This window comes from Rattus norvegicus, chromosome X (genome assembly GCF_036323735.1).
Source record: "Rattus norvegicus strain BN/NHsdMcwi chromosome X, GRCr8, whole genome shotgun sequence".
NCBI lineage: Eukaryota > Metazoa > Chordata > Mammalia > Rodentia > Muridae > Rattus > Rattus norvegicus.
This window is the reverse complement of record NC_086039.1, coordinates 104,288,788-104,304,968: the sequence shown is the minus strand read 5'-3', so window position 1 is coordinate 104,304,968 and position 16,181 is coordinate 104,288,788. Positions and strand designations below refer to the sequence as shown.

Here is a 16,181-nt window from a genome sequence, read left to right as displayed (position 1 = left end):
TTCTTGAGTGTGGATGCAAATGTGCTCAGTCGTGTTCCTGCTCTTGCTCACACACCGGCCTCCTTCCTTGTCCTCCCTACTTCAAAATGTCTATTTCCTCCCAAACAGAGTGTAAGACAATTGCTTCCCTGTTAGTTTGTGTCCACTGCACCATTTTATCACTGCAAAAGAAGAAGTATTAATACAGTGCATGTGAGCACAAATAGCTCAATTATGCCAGGCATGGCGGCACAGGCCATTAAGACCTCAGCGGATGGGAGGCAGAAACACTTGCATCTCTAGGACTTCAACCAGGCCTGTCAGGACCGCACAGGAGACTTTGTCTCAAAACAATAGTAGGAATACTCTAGCCTCAGACTATAAACTGCCTGTTTTCGTCAATGTTCACATTCTCCACAATCTTAATTTGTATTCTCATTGGTGTCCAAGATCTACTAGCCTCACATGGAGTCAGTCATCACACAAGTTCCATGTCCATATTGAAATTGTTACCTTGTATCACAATGGAGTTCTCTATGTCTTCCTATGGGATTGCCCTTGAGGTTACATTATGCAGGTCTTTTCATTGTTGAATTAATTATTTCCCCACACTTGGTTTTGCATTCAGAGAAGCATGTTAATTGCATCCACCATCTTTAATCACTTCTCATATCTTTTTCTTATCTTTCTTGTATTTGATGCTCTGTTGCATGACTCGAACGTAGGCATGAATGGCTAACATTTTCCTAGTGAATTTGGACCTGCATTACTGTTTGCTCAAACACTTTTATTGCACTTTGATTTTAGTTTTCCCTATAACATTAACATAACTCCCCCCTGATTTCTACTTATACTTAGGTACACGTGCTTGTATTTAAGTGTTCAAGATATTATTTGTATGTCTTTAAATAAGGTATATGTCTTCTAAAGGGTTAGTTTTATATTCTATTTCAATAGGTAATAAGATTGTCTTGTTTCTAATAAGTTATATCTATTTATATTCTTTACATATATGTATACGTTTGCTTAACATGTCAATGCCAGAGGGGAACTTTCAGGAGTGTTCCTCTGCTTAGGTCATGTGGGTCCTGGGGATACATTGTAGGCCATCAGATGCAGTGCCAGGCACCATCGTACCAGGTACCCCACATACATTATAATATGATCCATATATATTGGCATTTGGGTTCAGTTCTGTCCCTGTGTTTGTAAGTTCGTATTTCATGCCCATAGTTGCAGAAAATCTTCTACTGGGCTGTGAATATCACTGTACTAATTTTTGGGTCTTGTAAATGAACTAGGGTCTTACCCATGCAAAACCTACGCTCTGACACTGAGAAATTTCCCCCAGACACAGGAAATCTACTTTGTTGGCCATTTGTTTTGAAGTAGTATATAGTGCAACACTCATCATTTGCAGTTGCTTTTTAATTGACTTCTTTTTGTGTGGGAGATATCAGACCCCAGACCTTCCAAATGTCTGCCAAGTGGTGTCTCTACCGCCAACTTTCATTCCCATCCAAATATTAACTCTTAGAGTAGTTACTGCATTTACTGATTGATTGATTGATCCATCTATTCATTTATTTATTCATTTTGTTATCTATCTATATATTTATCTATCTATCTATTTATTTTAGTGTGGACAGTGTGTACATATGCCAGAGCACATGGCTAGAGGTCAGAGAAAAGGCGACAACTTGAGGGAGTCAGAGCTCTACTTCCCTCTTGTGGTTTTAGTTATTACACCCAGGCCTTTGACATAAGTTTGACTGCTGCCTGGGCCGTGTTGCTGTCTCCAGTATTACCTTCTTAGTAAACGTAGTGTCTTGACTAGGAACAGTCTTATTTCCTAATACTGAGATATGAGGTGGTAGAAATGCGGAGTGCACATAAAATAATGCATACAAATGCACACATACTAAAGTTCCGAAATCGTGTTAAATAATAATCGTGAAATTGAGAATCACATACTTGGTACAATAGTGAAGTAGGGCATTGCCTACCAGTGTGATTTCAAGATAAGTGTGATTGAGGAAACTCACAATCCCAGGACTTGGGAGAGAGAGACTGAACTGTTGCAAGTTTGAGGTCAGTCTGCATAATGAGTTCTAGAGCACTTAGGGCTACAGAGTAAGACCCTATCTCAAAATAATATATAGAAGTGTGATTTCAGCTTTCAATGCAATGCATATGATGAACACATTTCATATATATATACATATATATCACCTATAAAAACATATATAAATATAGGTATCATATAGATGCACACATGTAGATCCTGGCTTCTGCCTCTACTGAGATATATGGAACTCCCTTTTATCATATAAACACTTGATAACTAAATGAATCCATTGTTTAAATGGGCACCCTGATAACACCTGGACGGTCTTTAGAAAATGGCCATTGTGTGGCCCTATTGACAGTGTCTGAGGCATATACTATACCAAATATACGTTCCTGACATGAGCATCACTTTGCTCACGATCATGAAAGCCTGCACCTAACTAGTTTCCTAAACAGTTCCTGTACTCTAGGACTATCCGTTCCACAACGTATTTCAAATCAAAATGCTGGCTATAGAGACACATGAAATTATAGGCACATGTCTTGGAGATGGTGACTGGGTGGGACCATTTGTCTTCCAGTCATTTTTCAGGTTTGTGAGAGATGTTTCCTCAAATGAGTAAATCAGAAAGTAATAGATTAAGTCTCCTAATGAATACTTGTGGCCTTCACCTGAATGTCAACATCAACATGCAATGAACACACACAAATACACACACATACACACACACACACACACTCACGCACACACACATGAAAACATGCACAGGCTCACACAGTGCAAATAAACATTTACAAAAATTCATTTGTGCACTTTGGCACATGTGTGCCCACACATTTTCTCTCTCCCCCCATTAATATGCAGGTGCATTACACACACAAACACACGTACTCACACACACACACTCACACACAATCACAAGCACACACACACACACTCAGAAGGCTATGTGCACATGCACACACAGGTGAACACACATAAAAACAAAGTATAAACTGTCCTGAACAGAATGATTCTAGTTTTGCCGTGAAAGAATAATTGTAAAACAGTTCACACACACACACACACACACACACACACACACACACACACACACACACACACGGTTGCTCTGCAGAGCCACAGGGGAGCATAATGCAGCACAATGCAAATGATGGACAGAGAATGATGTTGTCTGACAGGGAGGGATAAGGGTAGCCCTACCATAGCCTTCTGGAGAGGGGTTGGAATGTTTCAAAAAGCAACTAAAAGCGACAGAACAAAATCCAAGCATGAATACTATATTCTATACAAATCACCCCTGTATATATACATTTTGACCTGCACATTTACACTAAGCAGAGGTGAAATGAGTTGTTGAGCACTAGCTTTGCGGTCATTCATAAAGGGAACTTTACTAGGACACCTGTGAAACTCACAAAGGCAGGAGAAGTCCATTCACTGGGGGATATTTGCTACTCTGTAAAACATCAGACTTGTCATGAATATTTAAGAATATAGATTTGCTTCCACCCCGTGGCTGTAATGGGAACTGCATCTGTGCGAGTCTGGCCAGATGGAGGGGGAGAACACAGGCTGGGAATCTGAGATTGGAACCCAATCCTGGTCTGAGCTGAATATAAAGAATAGACATGAGGGAACGACAGAAGCTTGTATGAGTCTAAATATGAACGCACACATGCATGCACACACAGAGCTCCTAGGGGTAAGCCCACGTTTCCATGTAATTAATTTGCTCCATGGAAGTGACCACAATCTACACAGTCAGTGTGTATAGAAGATAAATACACGAACATCCTCTATCAAGTGTGTGTGTGTGTGTGTGTGTGTGTGTGCCACACATCCTGCCACAAATCCCTATATAAGTTGATTCACATTGATCCTTTACAGCACATCCATCCTTTATCTGTGTGATAAAGTCACTGTCTCACATAGGAAATACCGAACAGTAATGTGTCTGATATCCCAAGATGCTTCATCCCATGGCACCACAGCTCCACAGAAGGAAGGGAAGAGAGAAGGAACTGACTTACCTATCATGTCCCAATCGCTCTGGTAACATGCTGTCAGGACTGATTCCACGTGACTCTTGTTATGGTCTGGAGCTGGTGTGGATGGCGCCTCCACAGATTTCTCTCATGTCTACTCAATGATAACTTGATCAAGAAAGAAACAAAGAAACTCAAGATTTAAACTTTAATTAAAATGAAGGTACAACGTGCCAAAATATATGGGACACAAGGAAAGTAGTGGAAAGAGGAAAATTCATGGCTCTGAGTGCCTCCAGAAAGAAACGGGAGAGTATACAATAGTGGTTTGACAGCACACCCAAAATCTCTAGAACAAAAAAAGCAAATACACCCAAGAGTAGTAGAGGGCAAGAAATAATCAAACTCAGGGCTGAAATCAACCATGTAGAAACAAAAAGAACAAGATAGAACAATCGTTAGCCAAACTAACCAGAAGGAACAGAGAGAGTATCCAAATTACCAAAATAAGAAATGAAAAGAAAGACGTAACAACTAAATCTGAGAAAAATTTTTAAAAAATCATCAGATCCTACTGCAAAAGCTTATACTCAACAAAACTAGAAAATCTGGAGGAAATGGACAATTCTGTAGACAGATACCAGGTTCCAAAGTTAAATCCAGATTAGACAAACCACATAACCATTTCCATAACACCTCAAGAAATAGAAGAAGTTACTAAAAGTCTCCCAACCAAAGAGACCCCAGGACTAGATGGGTTTAGTGCAGAATTCTATCATAACTTCATAGAAGCAAATTTCCTGAACAAAACACTAATGGTTTATGCTCTAAGATCAAGAATCGACAAATGGGATCTCATAAAACTGCAAAGCTTCTGTAAGGCAAAGGACACTGTGGTTAGGACAAAATGGCAACCAACAGATTGGGAAAAGATCTTTACCAATCCTACATCCGGTAGAGCGTTAATATGCATAACATATAAAGAATTGAAGAAGTTACACTCCAAAGAGCCAAATAACCATAATAAAAATGGGGTACAGAGCTAAACAAAGAATTCTCAGTTTACAAATATCAAATGGCTGAGAAGCACCTAAAGAAATGTTTAAAATCCTTAGTCATCAGGGAAATGCAAATCAAAATGACCCTGAGATCCACCTCACTCCAATTAGAATCGCCAAGATCAAAAACTCACGGAACAGCAAATGCTGGCAAGAATGTGGAGAAAAAGGTACACTCCTCCATTGTTGGTGGGATTGCAAACTGGTACAACCACTCTGGAAATCAGTCTGGAGGTTCCTCAGAAAATTGGACATTAAAGTACTGGAGGGCCCAGCTATAAATCTCCGGGGCATATACCCAAAAGATGCTCCAACATACAACAAAGACACATGCTCCACTATGTTCATAGCAGACATATTTATAAAAGCCAGGAGCTGGAAAGAACCCAGATGCCCTTCAACAGAGGAATGGATACAGAAAATGTGTTACATCTACACAATGGAGTACTACTCAGCTATCAAAAACAATGACTTCATGAAATGCATAGGCAAATGATGGAACTAGACAGTATCATCCTGAGTGAGGTAATCCAATCACAGAAAAACACACATGTTATGAAGTCACTGATAAGTGGATTTTAGCCCAAAACTCAAATTACCCAAAATACAATCCACACACCACATGAAGCTCAAGAAGAAATATGACCAAAGTGCAGATGATTCACTTCTTCTTAAATGGGGGAACAAAAATATTCATAGGAGGGGAGGTGGAGATAAAGTTTATAGCAGAGATCGAAGAAATGGCCATTCACACCCTGCCCCACATGTGGCCCATATATATACAGTCACCAAAACTAGTTAAGATGGATGAACCAAAGAAGTGCAGGCCGACAGGAACCGGAGAGAGATGTCTCTTGAGAGACACAACCAGAACATGTCAAATACAGAGGTGAATGCTAGCAGCAAACCATTGAACTGAGAAGAGAGATACCCGTGGGAGGAAGCAGAGAAAGGATTGAAAGCGCTAAAGGGGCTTGCAACCCCATAAGAACAACAATGCCAACAAACCAGAGCTACCAGGGACTAAACCACTACCCAAAGACTATACACAGACTGACCCAAGGCTCCAAATGCATATGTAGCACAGAATAGACTTGTTGGGTCACCAGTGGAAGGGGAAGCCCTTGGTCCTGCGAAGGTTGGACCCCCAGTGCAGGGGAACATCGCAGGAGTGGTAAGCTGGCTGGAAGGGAGGGAAACACCCTTATGGGGAAGAGGAAGGGGAAGGGTGACAAGGGAGGGCAGAGGGTGTTTAAGGACAGAACACCGGGCAAGGGGATAATTTGAAATGTAAATAAAGAAATATATCGTATAAAAAATTATCCAGCTCAGGAACATCACTGCTGGTTCCAAGACAATGATTACTTTTAAGGCATTGCCTGCCATGAAGGCAAAATCGCCGAGGAAGATGATAAGGAGCCTCCGGTCTGGAATCGTGGTGCAGATTGCAGCAAGAATTGCCATGACTGCTCCCAAGCACCAAGGAAAGGTCCTGATTTTAATGTGGCAACTTTACACACATAACTGACAAAATTGAAAATAACAACGGAAGACATGAACATGGGTACAACTTGTTCTTGACCCAGAATGTTCTCGATGCTGGATGAGAAGCTGCACAAAACAGACATATTTGTGCCGTGAGGAATAAGGAGAAATTGTGGACAGAAACTTGGAGACCAAAGGACTTCTGAGGCTGGGTTGTGTGTACAGAATATGTGCATGGTCAGATGCAGGGAATGCAGGGTGTCCATAAGCAGAATGAGAGAGATGTGGTGATTAGGATGCCTGTCACCCGCTTCTGGCCACCACCTAGGCTATTACACCACTTGTGGATCTCCTTTCTGATGTCTACTTTGTTTTGTGGGCATATGCTGTCCAACCATTAACTTTTATGTCATCAGCATTACTCTGTACTGTGGACTTCGGTGATTCGAAATGCTAAATATAGCTGATTCAAATACACAGCCTGTGACCTCTATAGTGGAATTAAAGCCTTCTGTCGAGTTGGTATAAGCTAGACCTAATGATTAAAAAAAAAAAAACTGTTTCCTGTTTCCTTCAGAGGCTGGATCAAGGTACTTCTCTTGTATGCTTCTTCACTTGACCCTGTGTTTGATCTTCAAGGTTCTTCCTTCCTCAGAACATTTGTAAACGTACAATGTTGCCTAAGATAAAATTTATACCCGGATTTGGGCAGGCGCAGAGCCTGGGTCTGAGAGCGTTACTGGTAGGCTCCATAGAAGGGAGGCCCAGAAGACTAAAGGCAACCGTAGACTCGCTGTACCCAACCTCAGAATGCCATCTACCCAATCCCTGCTTCAATATTGCCTGATGTTCCTAATCCTTCAGAAGCACATTCTAATGAATTTAGCACAATAGTCTCAAGTGATGTAGGTCCGCCATGTTTTGCAGAGCACAAAATTTGTTGTGGTTCTTGTTCTTGTTTTGCTTGCATTGGAAATCGATTCTTTTCCCATAGAAGTGATGACATAAAAATTGTCGATAATGATATGCAAATATGTGATATAAATATCTTCACGCACTATAAAAAGTAGCTTGAGTCTCTGTCAGTTCATATAGGCTGGAAAGAGGTCTGGAGCGAGGCTTTGAGTTGTAGCTCAGTGGTAGAGCGCATACCTTGCACGTATGTTGTCCCGGGTTCGATTCCCGGCCTCTCCAAGCCTTTTGTTTTTTTTTTTTCTCTTCAGGATCAGTTTCTAGACAGGATCTAGAAGAGGTGTCGGTAAAGACCTCCGTAGTCTTGGGCGTATGGTCAAAGTGCTCATCTATAACCGTGACAACAATATTCCACTCTAACCTTGAAGACGTTCCCATGGAGGCTCTTAGTCTGGGGAGTACAGCGTGGTCATCGCTCTGGGATTATGTTTCCTCACAGCTTCTGCCTTCATGCTGCTGGCAGTTTCCTAGTGGGTATGCTTTCTCGGGTGAACGACGTCAAGGAAGAATGACTTCTGCTTTGAGAGAAATAAGGGAGGATACTGTGTAAGAGAAAAGTCTGTTTCAGGGACAGGATCAAGACACTTTCTTCTATGTTTCCCCCCTTGACCCTGTGTTTGATCTTCAAGGTTCGCCCTTCCTCGGTGCTTTTCCAAACTCAAATTTGCTTGTTGAAGAAATAACTTCAACCCGTGTCAGGGAGCCCAAGAGACTGAGTCTCAGACATGTCAGTAACCGAAGCCCACTGGAGGCACCCATTCATGACCACAGCCGCAGCCTCACTCTACGCAAACTCTCAATGCCATCTTCCCAACCTATGCCAGACCAGACATACCCTGCAGTCACTCATTATTATTAATTTGACATGATACTGACAATTCATTGTGGGTCTGCCATGTTTTGAAGAATTATGATTTCTTTTATTTTTAAAAGTTTGAGTTTTATTTTATACAGAAAATAAAACACAGGTACTGTTCAGCTGTACTGTAAATCTGAGTTAAATTTGAAGCAAGCCTAGATATCAAAACATTACTTAAATATTTGTGTTGATAGGTATACTCATATTAATATCTCTACTTATCCGATCAGGTGTAGATGTTAAAAATTACGAACTCTAACACCTAATGTTAGGTCAAATAAAATGCTTGCATACAAGTTTATACACCGATAAGGGCTGTGTGTAGAACACATACATTCTCACTGAGGAACCATTTCACACTCGAGGGAATGAACATTACCTTTTTATGTATAAAATGAGACATAGATAAGGTACATAAAAGAGTCATAAAGTATGTCGGTGACCGGGAGGGGGAATCCTGTTCTCTCTGGTGTTAAAGTTACACAGGGAGGCTGGAAATGTAGTTCAGTTTTAGAACATTTCTGTAGAACATACAAGGTCCTGTGACTGACACCCAGTATGGACTACAAAGGATCACACAGAGGGAGGCAGTCAGAGGAAAGAAGGCAAGAGATCCTTAAGCGAGCCAGTATACCCTGAGTCCAGAAAAATAAAGACTTCACAAAACCATGACTAAGCCATTATATAACTATGAGGAGTAACCAGAAACAGGGAAAGGCCCAAAACTCATTTCTTCGTGTCAGTGGGGGATAGAGTGAGGGGGTGGATTTTTAAGGTAATTGGTAAGTTTGAAGTGAGCAGGTCTGAAGCCGGAGAGCGTTCCTTGCATTGGCCTAACCTTTTTGTACCTGTTGTCATTTTTCAATAAACGTTTTTCTAATTTGTTTTTAAAAAAGATTCTTGTTCTTAATACTATTACTTTGTTTTTGTTGAGTATATTTTCTTTTTTCATAAAAGACATCCCATAGCAGCTCTTGATTTGAAATTATTAATTGCAGGCAGTGAAGAGATGCAGATGCCGGCATGTTGTGAAAGTGTTGCAGCTCCCTGTAGCTGTAGCCATGTTGCTTCAGTCTCCTAGGTTTATATGGACTGTGATGGAAGGACTGTTACCCTTGATGATGTAGCTCAGTGGTAGAGCGGCTGCCTTGCGTTCTAGTGGACCCGGGTTCGACTCCCAGCATCTCGGGGGTCCTTTTTGTGTTCTGGTTTTGTTTCTTCACAAGATATCCAGGCTTTAATTTTTTGCTGGGAGAGCATATATGCATAGGTAATTACTGGTTAAAGCGTTCATCTAGGACCATAAGGACAATGGTCATCAATAATCCAGTTATTTCCCTGAGGTTTTAATAGTCTGGTGAGTACAGCGTGGATGTGCCTCCAGGATTGTTTTGTTCTGAGCTTGAGTGAAGCTCTGCTTTCAAGCAGGTGGCAGTTTCCCTAGTGGGTGGCTTTCTCAGGTGACAGATAGCAAGGGTCAATGAGTTCTGCTTGGAGAGAAAAGAAGGGAGGATTGGGCGGAACGTTCCTAGTTACTGAACAGAGAACTGGAGCGTTGTGGTTGCCATGGAAACCAATGTCCCTGTGGACTCCGTTAAAATGTCTACTTAGGTGATGTAGTGATGGGAGCATTCTCTGTAGCCAAGCTTATGTGTTCCCAGAGGTGAGCACTTGAATTTCTCTGAGGGAGGGAAGACAGATGCAACTATCCTTGACCCGAGTATCTATGTATGTATATATGTATGTACACACACACACACACACACACACACACACACACACACACAACTACAGTATAATATATGAGCGGGAACGTCTGTCAGAGGAGAGGCGTTCTCACATGCCTACAGGAATCTCAGAGCCCTGTAGGATAATATAGTCCCTCAGAAGAATCTGAAGGGAAATACTTTCTCCTACAGTTCTGTTTAAGCTTCTACAACTTTCCTAATGGAGCCATTAGGCAGGAAACAAACATTTAAAACTAGAGCACGTCAGGAACACTTCATTTTCAAAACCAATTCTCAGAAGGTGAGCCGCGATTCCTTCTGCCATTTCAAGGGGCTTTGTTTGAGAAAGTTCCGGGGAAACATAATGGGAAACTTTGTTCTTTACTGGCCACATACATTCATCAATAAGTGTAATTTAAGTCTTACAGAAAGAGCTAGAGTTATCAGTTACAGTAACATAAGACACTAAGGACATTAGCGAACCAGCCATGTGTGGATGTCAGAGAACAATCCTTGGGAGATGATTCTCTCCTTTCTCCAGAGCAACAAATGACTTACCAGCCAAATCACGATGACACCCCAGTAAGTCCTACTCTCAGATGTGCTGATTGTACTTTCCATTATGTTTCCTGAGCATCTGCTGTCCGAGGAAACAGGCACCACGGCAGAGGTCTTAACCCCCAAACCTAGGACACTGCGACGAGACGAGCGTACATGTGTAGCAGTCTGGTCTATACAGTGTCTGGAGCCATTTGCCACCTCTCTGAAGCAGAGGGAACAAAAGAGGGATAAAGTCTGCCTGGCAGGCAGAGAAAAGGCAGGTCAGGGTCTCCTGGACTGCTGAGACATGGAAAGATAAGGGGAGGTGCACTTGAGGCTCAAGGCTAGGGGCTACCATTAAAGAAATCAGCCGCCCATGTATTTGTGAGAATGTGTCTGGACTCTGTGTGTTCCTTTGATATTTGTGTCTTTTGCTTCTTTGAGATGGTTGGTGTCGTGCACTCCACACTTGCAGGACCTCACTATATTACCAACGAAGACATTGAAGTCCTGACTCTCCTCCATCTGATTCCCAATGCTGGGATTTGGGGCTTATCCCAGCATGCCTAGGTACTTGTTTCTCTTGACAATGTAGCACACTCTCTCACTACTGTAGGTACATAATGTGATTTCACATCAAGTAGCATTGTTTCTACATTTCCTTCATGATATAATTTGGGCCCTTTTTATTTCTATAAAAATGGTTAATCAGCGTGCTAATTTGCTTTCCAATTTCTTCTAAGAAGTTGTAGGATTGGCATGGGAAAACAGAGTGCATCTATATCTTAATGCTGAAGTCATGGAAATCATAACCATAGTGGCTTGGTGGTGCTCTGTTGGAGGGGAGGAACTTTTAGCAGGGAGTACCTAGCTGGAGCAAGTACATCACTTGGGTGAGCGTTGGCATTTATAGCCTCAATGCACTGGTGTTCTCTGTGCTTCTTGAGTGTGGATGCAAATGTGCTCAGTCGTGTTCCTGCTCTTGCTCACACACCGGCCTCCTTCCTTGTCCTCCCTACTTCAAAATGTCTATTTCCTCCCAAACAGAGTGCAAGACAATTGCTTCCCTGTTAGTTTGTGTCCACTGCACCATTTTATCACTGCAAAAGAAGAAGTATTAATACAGTGCATGTGAGCACAAATAGCTCAATTATGCCAGGCATGGCGGCACAGGCCATTAAGACCTCAGCGGATGGGAGGCAGAAACACTTGCATCTCTAGGACTTCAACCAGGCCTGTCAGGACCGCACAGGAGACTTTGTCTCAAAACAATAGTAGGAATACTCTAGCCTCAGACTATAAACTGCCTGTTTTCGTCAATGTTCACATTCTCCACAATCTTAATTTGTATTCTCATTGGTGTCCAAGATCTACTAGCCTCACATGGAGTCAGTCATCACACAAGTTCCATGTCCATATTGAAATTGTTACCTTGTATCACAATGGAGTTCTCTATGTCTTCTTATGGGATTGCCCTTGAGGTTACCTTATGCAGGTCTTTTCATTGTTGAATTATTTCCCCATACTTGATTTTGCATTCAGAGAAGCATGTTAATTGCATCCACCATCTTTAATCACTTCTCATATCTTTTTCTTATCTTTCTTGTATTTGATGCTCTGTTGCATGACTCGAACGTAGGCATGAATGGCTAACATTTTCCTAGTGAATTTGGACCTGCATTACTGTTTGCTAAAACACTTTTATTGCACTTTGATTTTAGTTTTCCCTATAACATTAACATAACTCCCCCCTGATTTCTACTTATACTTAGGTACACGTGCTTGTATTTAAGTGTTCAAGATATTATTTGTATGCCTTTAAATAAGGTATATGTCTTGTAAAGGATTAGTTTTATATTCTATTTCAATAGGTAATAAGATTGTCTTGTTTCTAATAAGTTATATCTATTTATATTCTTTACATATATGTATATGTTTGCTTAACATGTCAATGCCAGAGGGCAACTTTCAGGAGTGTTCCTCTGCTTAGGTCATGTGGGTCCTGGGGATACATTGTAGGCCATCAGATGCAGTGCCAGGCACCATCGTACCAGGTACCCCACATACATTATAATATGATCCATATATATTGGCATTTGGGTTCAGATCTCTCCCTGTGTTTGTAAGTTCATAATTCATACCCATAGTTACAGAAAATCTTCTACTGGGCTGTGAATATCACTGTACTAATTTTTGGGTCTTGAGAATGAACTAGGGTCTAACCCATGCAAAACCTACGCTCTGACACTGAGAAATTTCCCCCAGACACAGGAAATCTACTTTATTGGCCATTTGTTTTGAAGTAGTATATAGTGCAACACTCATCATTTGCAGTTGCTTTTTAATTGACTTCTTTTTGTGTGGGGGATATCAGACCCCAGACCTTCCAAATGTCTGCCAAGTGGTGTCTCTACCGCCAACTTTCATTCCCATCCAAATATTAACTCTTAGAGTAGTTACTGCATTTACTGATTGATTGATTGATCCATCTATTCATTTATTTATTCATTTTGTTATCTATCTATATATTTATCTATCTATCTATTTATTTATTTTAGTGTGGACAGTGTGTACATATGCCAGAGCACATGGCTAGAGGTCAGAGAAAAGGCGACAACTTGAGGGAGTCAGAGCTCTACTTCCCTCTTGTGGTTTTAGTTATTACACCCAGGCCTTTGACATAAGTTTGACTGCTGCCTGGGCCGTGTTGCTGTCTCCAGTATTACCTTCTTAGTAAACGTAGTGTCTTGACTAGGAACAGTCTTATTTCCTAATACTGAGATATGAGGTGGTAGAAATGCGGAGTGCACATAAAATAATGCATACAAATGCACACATACTAAAGTTCCGAAATCGTGTAAATAATAATCGTGAAATTGAGAATCACATACTTGGTACAATAGTGAAGTAGGGCATTGCCTACAAGTGTGATTTCAAGATAAGTGTGATTGAGGAAACTCACAATCCCAGGACTTGGGAGAGAGAGACTGAACTGTTGCAAGTTTGAGGTCAGTCTGCATAATGAGTTCTAGAGCACTTAGGGCTACAGAGTAAGACCCTATCTCAAAATAATATATAGAAGTGTGATTTCAGCTTTCAATGCAATGCATATGATGAACACATTTCATATATATATATATATATACATATATATATATCACCTATAAAAACATATATAAATATAGGTATCACATAGATGCACACATGTAGATCCTGGCTTCTGCCTCTACTGAGATATATGGAACTCCCTTTTATCATATAAATACTTGATAACTAAATGAATCCATTGTTTAAATGGGCACCGTGATAACACCTGGATGGTCTTTAGCAAATGGCCATTGTGTTGCCCTATTGACAGTGTCTGAGGCATATACTATACCAAATATACGTTCCTGACATGAGCATCACTTTGCTCACGATCATGAAAGCCTGCACCTAACTAGTTTCCTAAACAGTTCCTGTACTCTAGGACTATCCGTTCCACAATGTATTTCAAATCAAAATGCTGGCTATAGAGACACATGAAATTATAGGCACATGTCTTGGAGATGGTGACTGGGTGGGACCATTTGTCTTCCAGTCATTTTTCAGGTTTGTGAGAGATGTTTGCTCAAATGAGTAAATCAGAAAGTAATAGATTAAGTCTCCTAATGAATACTTGTGGCCTTCACCTGAATGTCAACATCTACATTCAATGAACACACACAAACACACACACACACACACACACTCACGCACACACACATGAAAACATGCACAGGCTCACACAGTGCAAATAAACATTTACAAAAATTCATTTGTGCACTTTGGCACATGTGTGCCCACACATTTTCTCTCCCCCCCATTAATATGCAGATGCATTACACACACAAACACACGTACTCACACACACACACTCACACACAATCACAAGCACACACACACACACTCAGAAGGCTATGTGCACATGCACACACAGGTGAACACACATAAAAACAAAGTATAAACTGTCCTGAACAGAATGATTCTAGTTTTGCCGTGAAAGAATAATTGTAAAACAGTTCACACACACACACACACACACACACACACACACACACACACACACACACACACGGTTGCTCTGCAGAGCCACAGGGGAGCATAATACAGCACAATGCAAATGATGGACAGAGAATGATGTTGTCTGACAGGGAGGGATAAGGGTAGCCCTACCATAGCCTTCTGGAGAGGGGTTGGAATGTTTCAAAAAGCAACTAAAAGCGACAGAACAAAATCCAAGCATGAATACTATATTCTATACAAATCACCCCTGTATATATACATTTTGACCTGCACATTTACACTAAGCAGAGGTGAAATGAGTTGTTGAGCACTAGCTTTGCGATCATTCATAAAGGGAACATTACTAGGACACCTGTGAAACTCACAAAGGCAGGAGAAGTCCATTCACTGGGGGATATTTGCTACTCTGTAAAACATCAGACTTGTCATGAATATTTAAGAATATAGATTTGCTTCCACCCCGTGGCTGTAATGGGAACTGCATCTGTGCGAGTCTGGCCAGATGGAGGGGGAGAACACAGGCTGGGAATCTGAGATTGGAACCCAATCCTGGTCTGAGCTGAATATAAAGAATAGACACGAGGGAGCGACAGAAGCTTGTATGAGTCTAAATATGAACGCACACATGCATGCACACACAGAGCTCCTAGGGGTAAGCCCACATTTCCATGTAATTAATTTGCTCCATGGAAGTGACCACAATCTACACAGTCAGTGTGTATAGAAGATATATACACAAACATCCTCTATCAAGTGTGTGTGTGTGTGTGTGTTTGTGTGTGCCACACATCCTGCCACACATCCCTATATAAGTTGATTCACATTGATCCTTTACAGCACATCCATCCTTTATCTGTGTGATAAAGTCACTGTCTCACATAGGAAATACCGAACAGTAATGTGTCTGATATCCCAAGATGCTTCATCCCATGGCACCACAGCTCCACAGAAGGAAGGGAAGAGAGAAGGAACTGACTTACCTATCATGTCCCAATTGCTCTGGTAACATGCTGTCAGGACTGATTCCACGTGACTCTTGTTATGGTCTGGAGCTGGTGTGGATGGCGAGTCCACAGATTTCTCTCATGTTACCGTAGGAGACAGAGTAATAAGAAGGCGTGCACAAGGAAGAGACAGTGGAAGCACACGAGGTACAGGGATGGCGAAGCCTGTCTACATTCAGTCAAATGGAGGCTGTGCCCTTGCCTCATCTCTCTTCATCTCACAGACTCTTCCCACACACGTGCAAGCACACACGCCCCAACATACAGACACTTATTTAAATGTACAGATGTGCAGTAATAGCTGTACTGATTTTTTGTGCACACATGGGCGTGTGTGCCTGAGTGAGTGTGTGCTTGTGTGAGTGTGTGCTAGCATGAGTACATGCATGCAAGTGCTCTAGTACAAGTGTGTAGGTCAGAGGATGATATTACGTTCTCTCCTCCAACGTTCTTT

General features: G+C 41.4%; 1 non-coding gene and 1 pseudogene across 1 annotated transcript; one reads left to right on the top strand and one right to left on the bottom strand.

Annotated features, from left to right (window-relative positions):
• Window positions 1-4,572: 4,572 nt before the first annotated feature.
• On the bottom strand, window positions 4,573-15,732 carry LOC134484206 (presenilin-associated rhomboid-like protein, mitochondrial; annotated as a pseudogene).
• Trnaa-ugc (transfer RNA alanine (anticodon UGC)) lies at window positions 7,707-7,775 on the top strand. Its single transcript has one exon. It is a non-coding gene; the product is annotated as a tRNA-Ala (tRNA).
• Window positions 15,733-16,181: the final 449 nt, after the last annotated feature.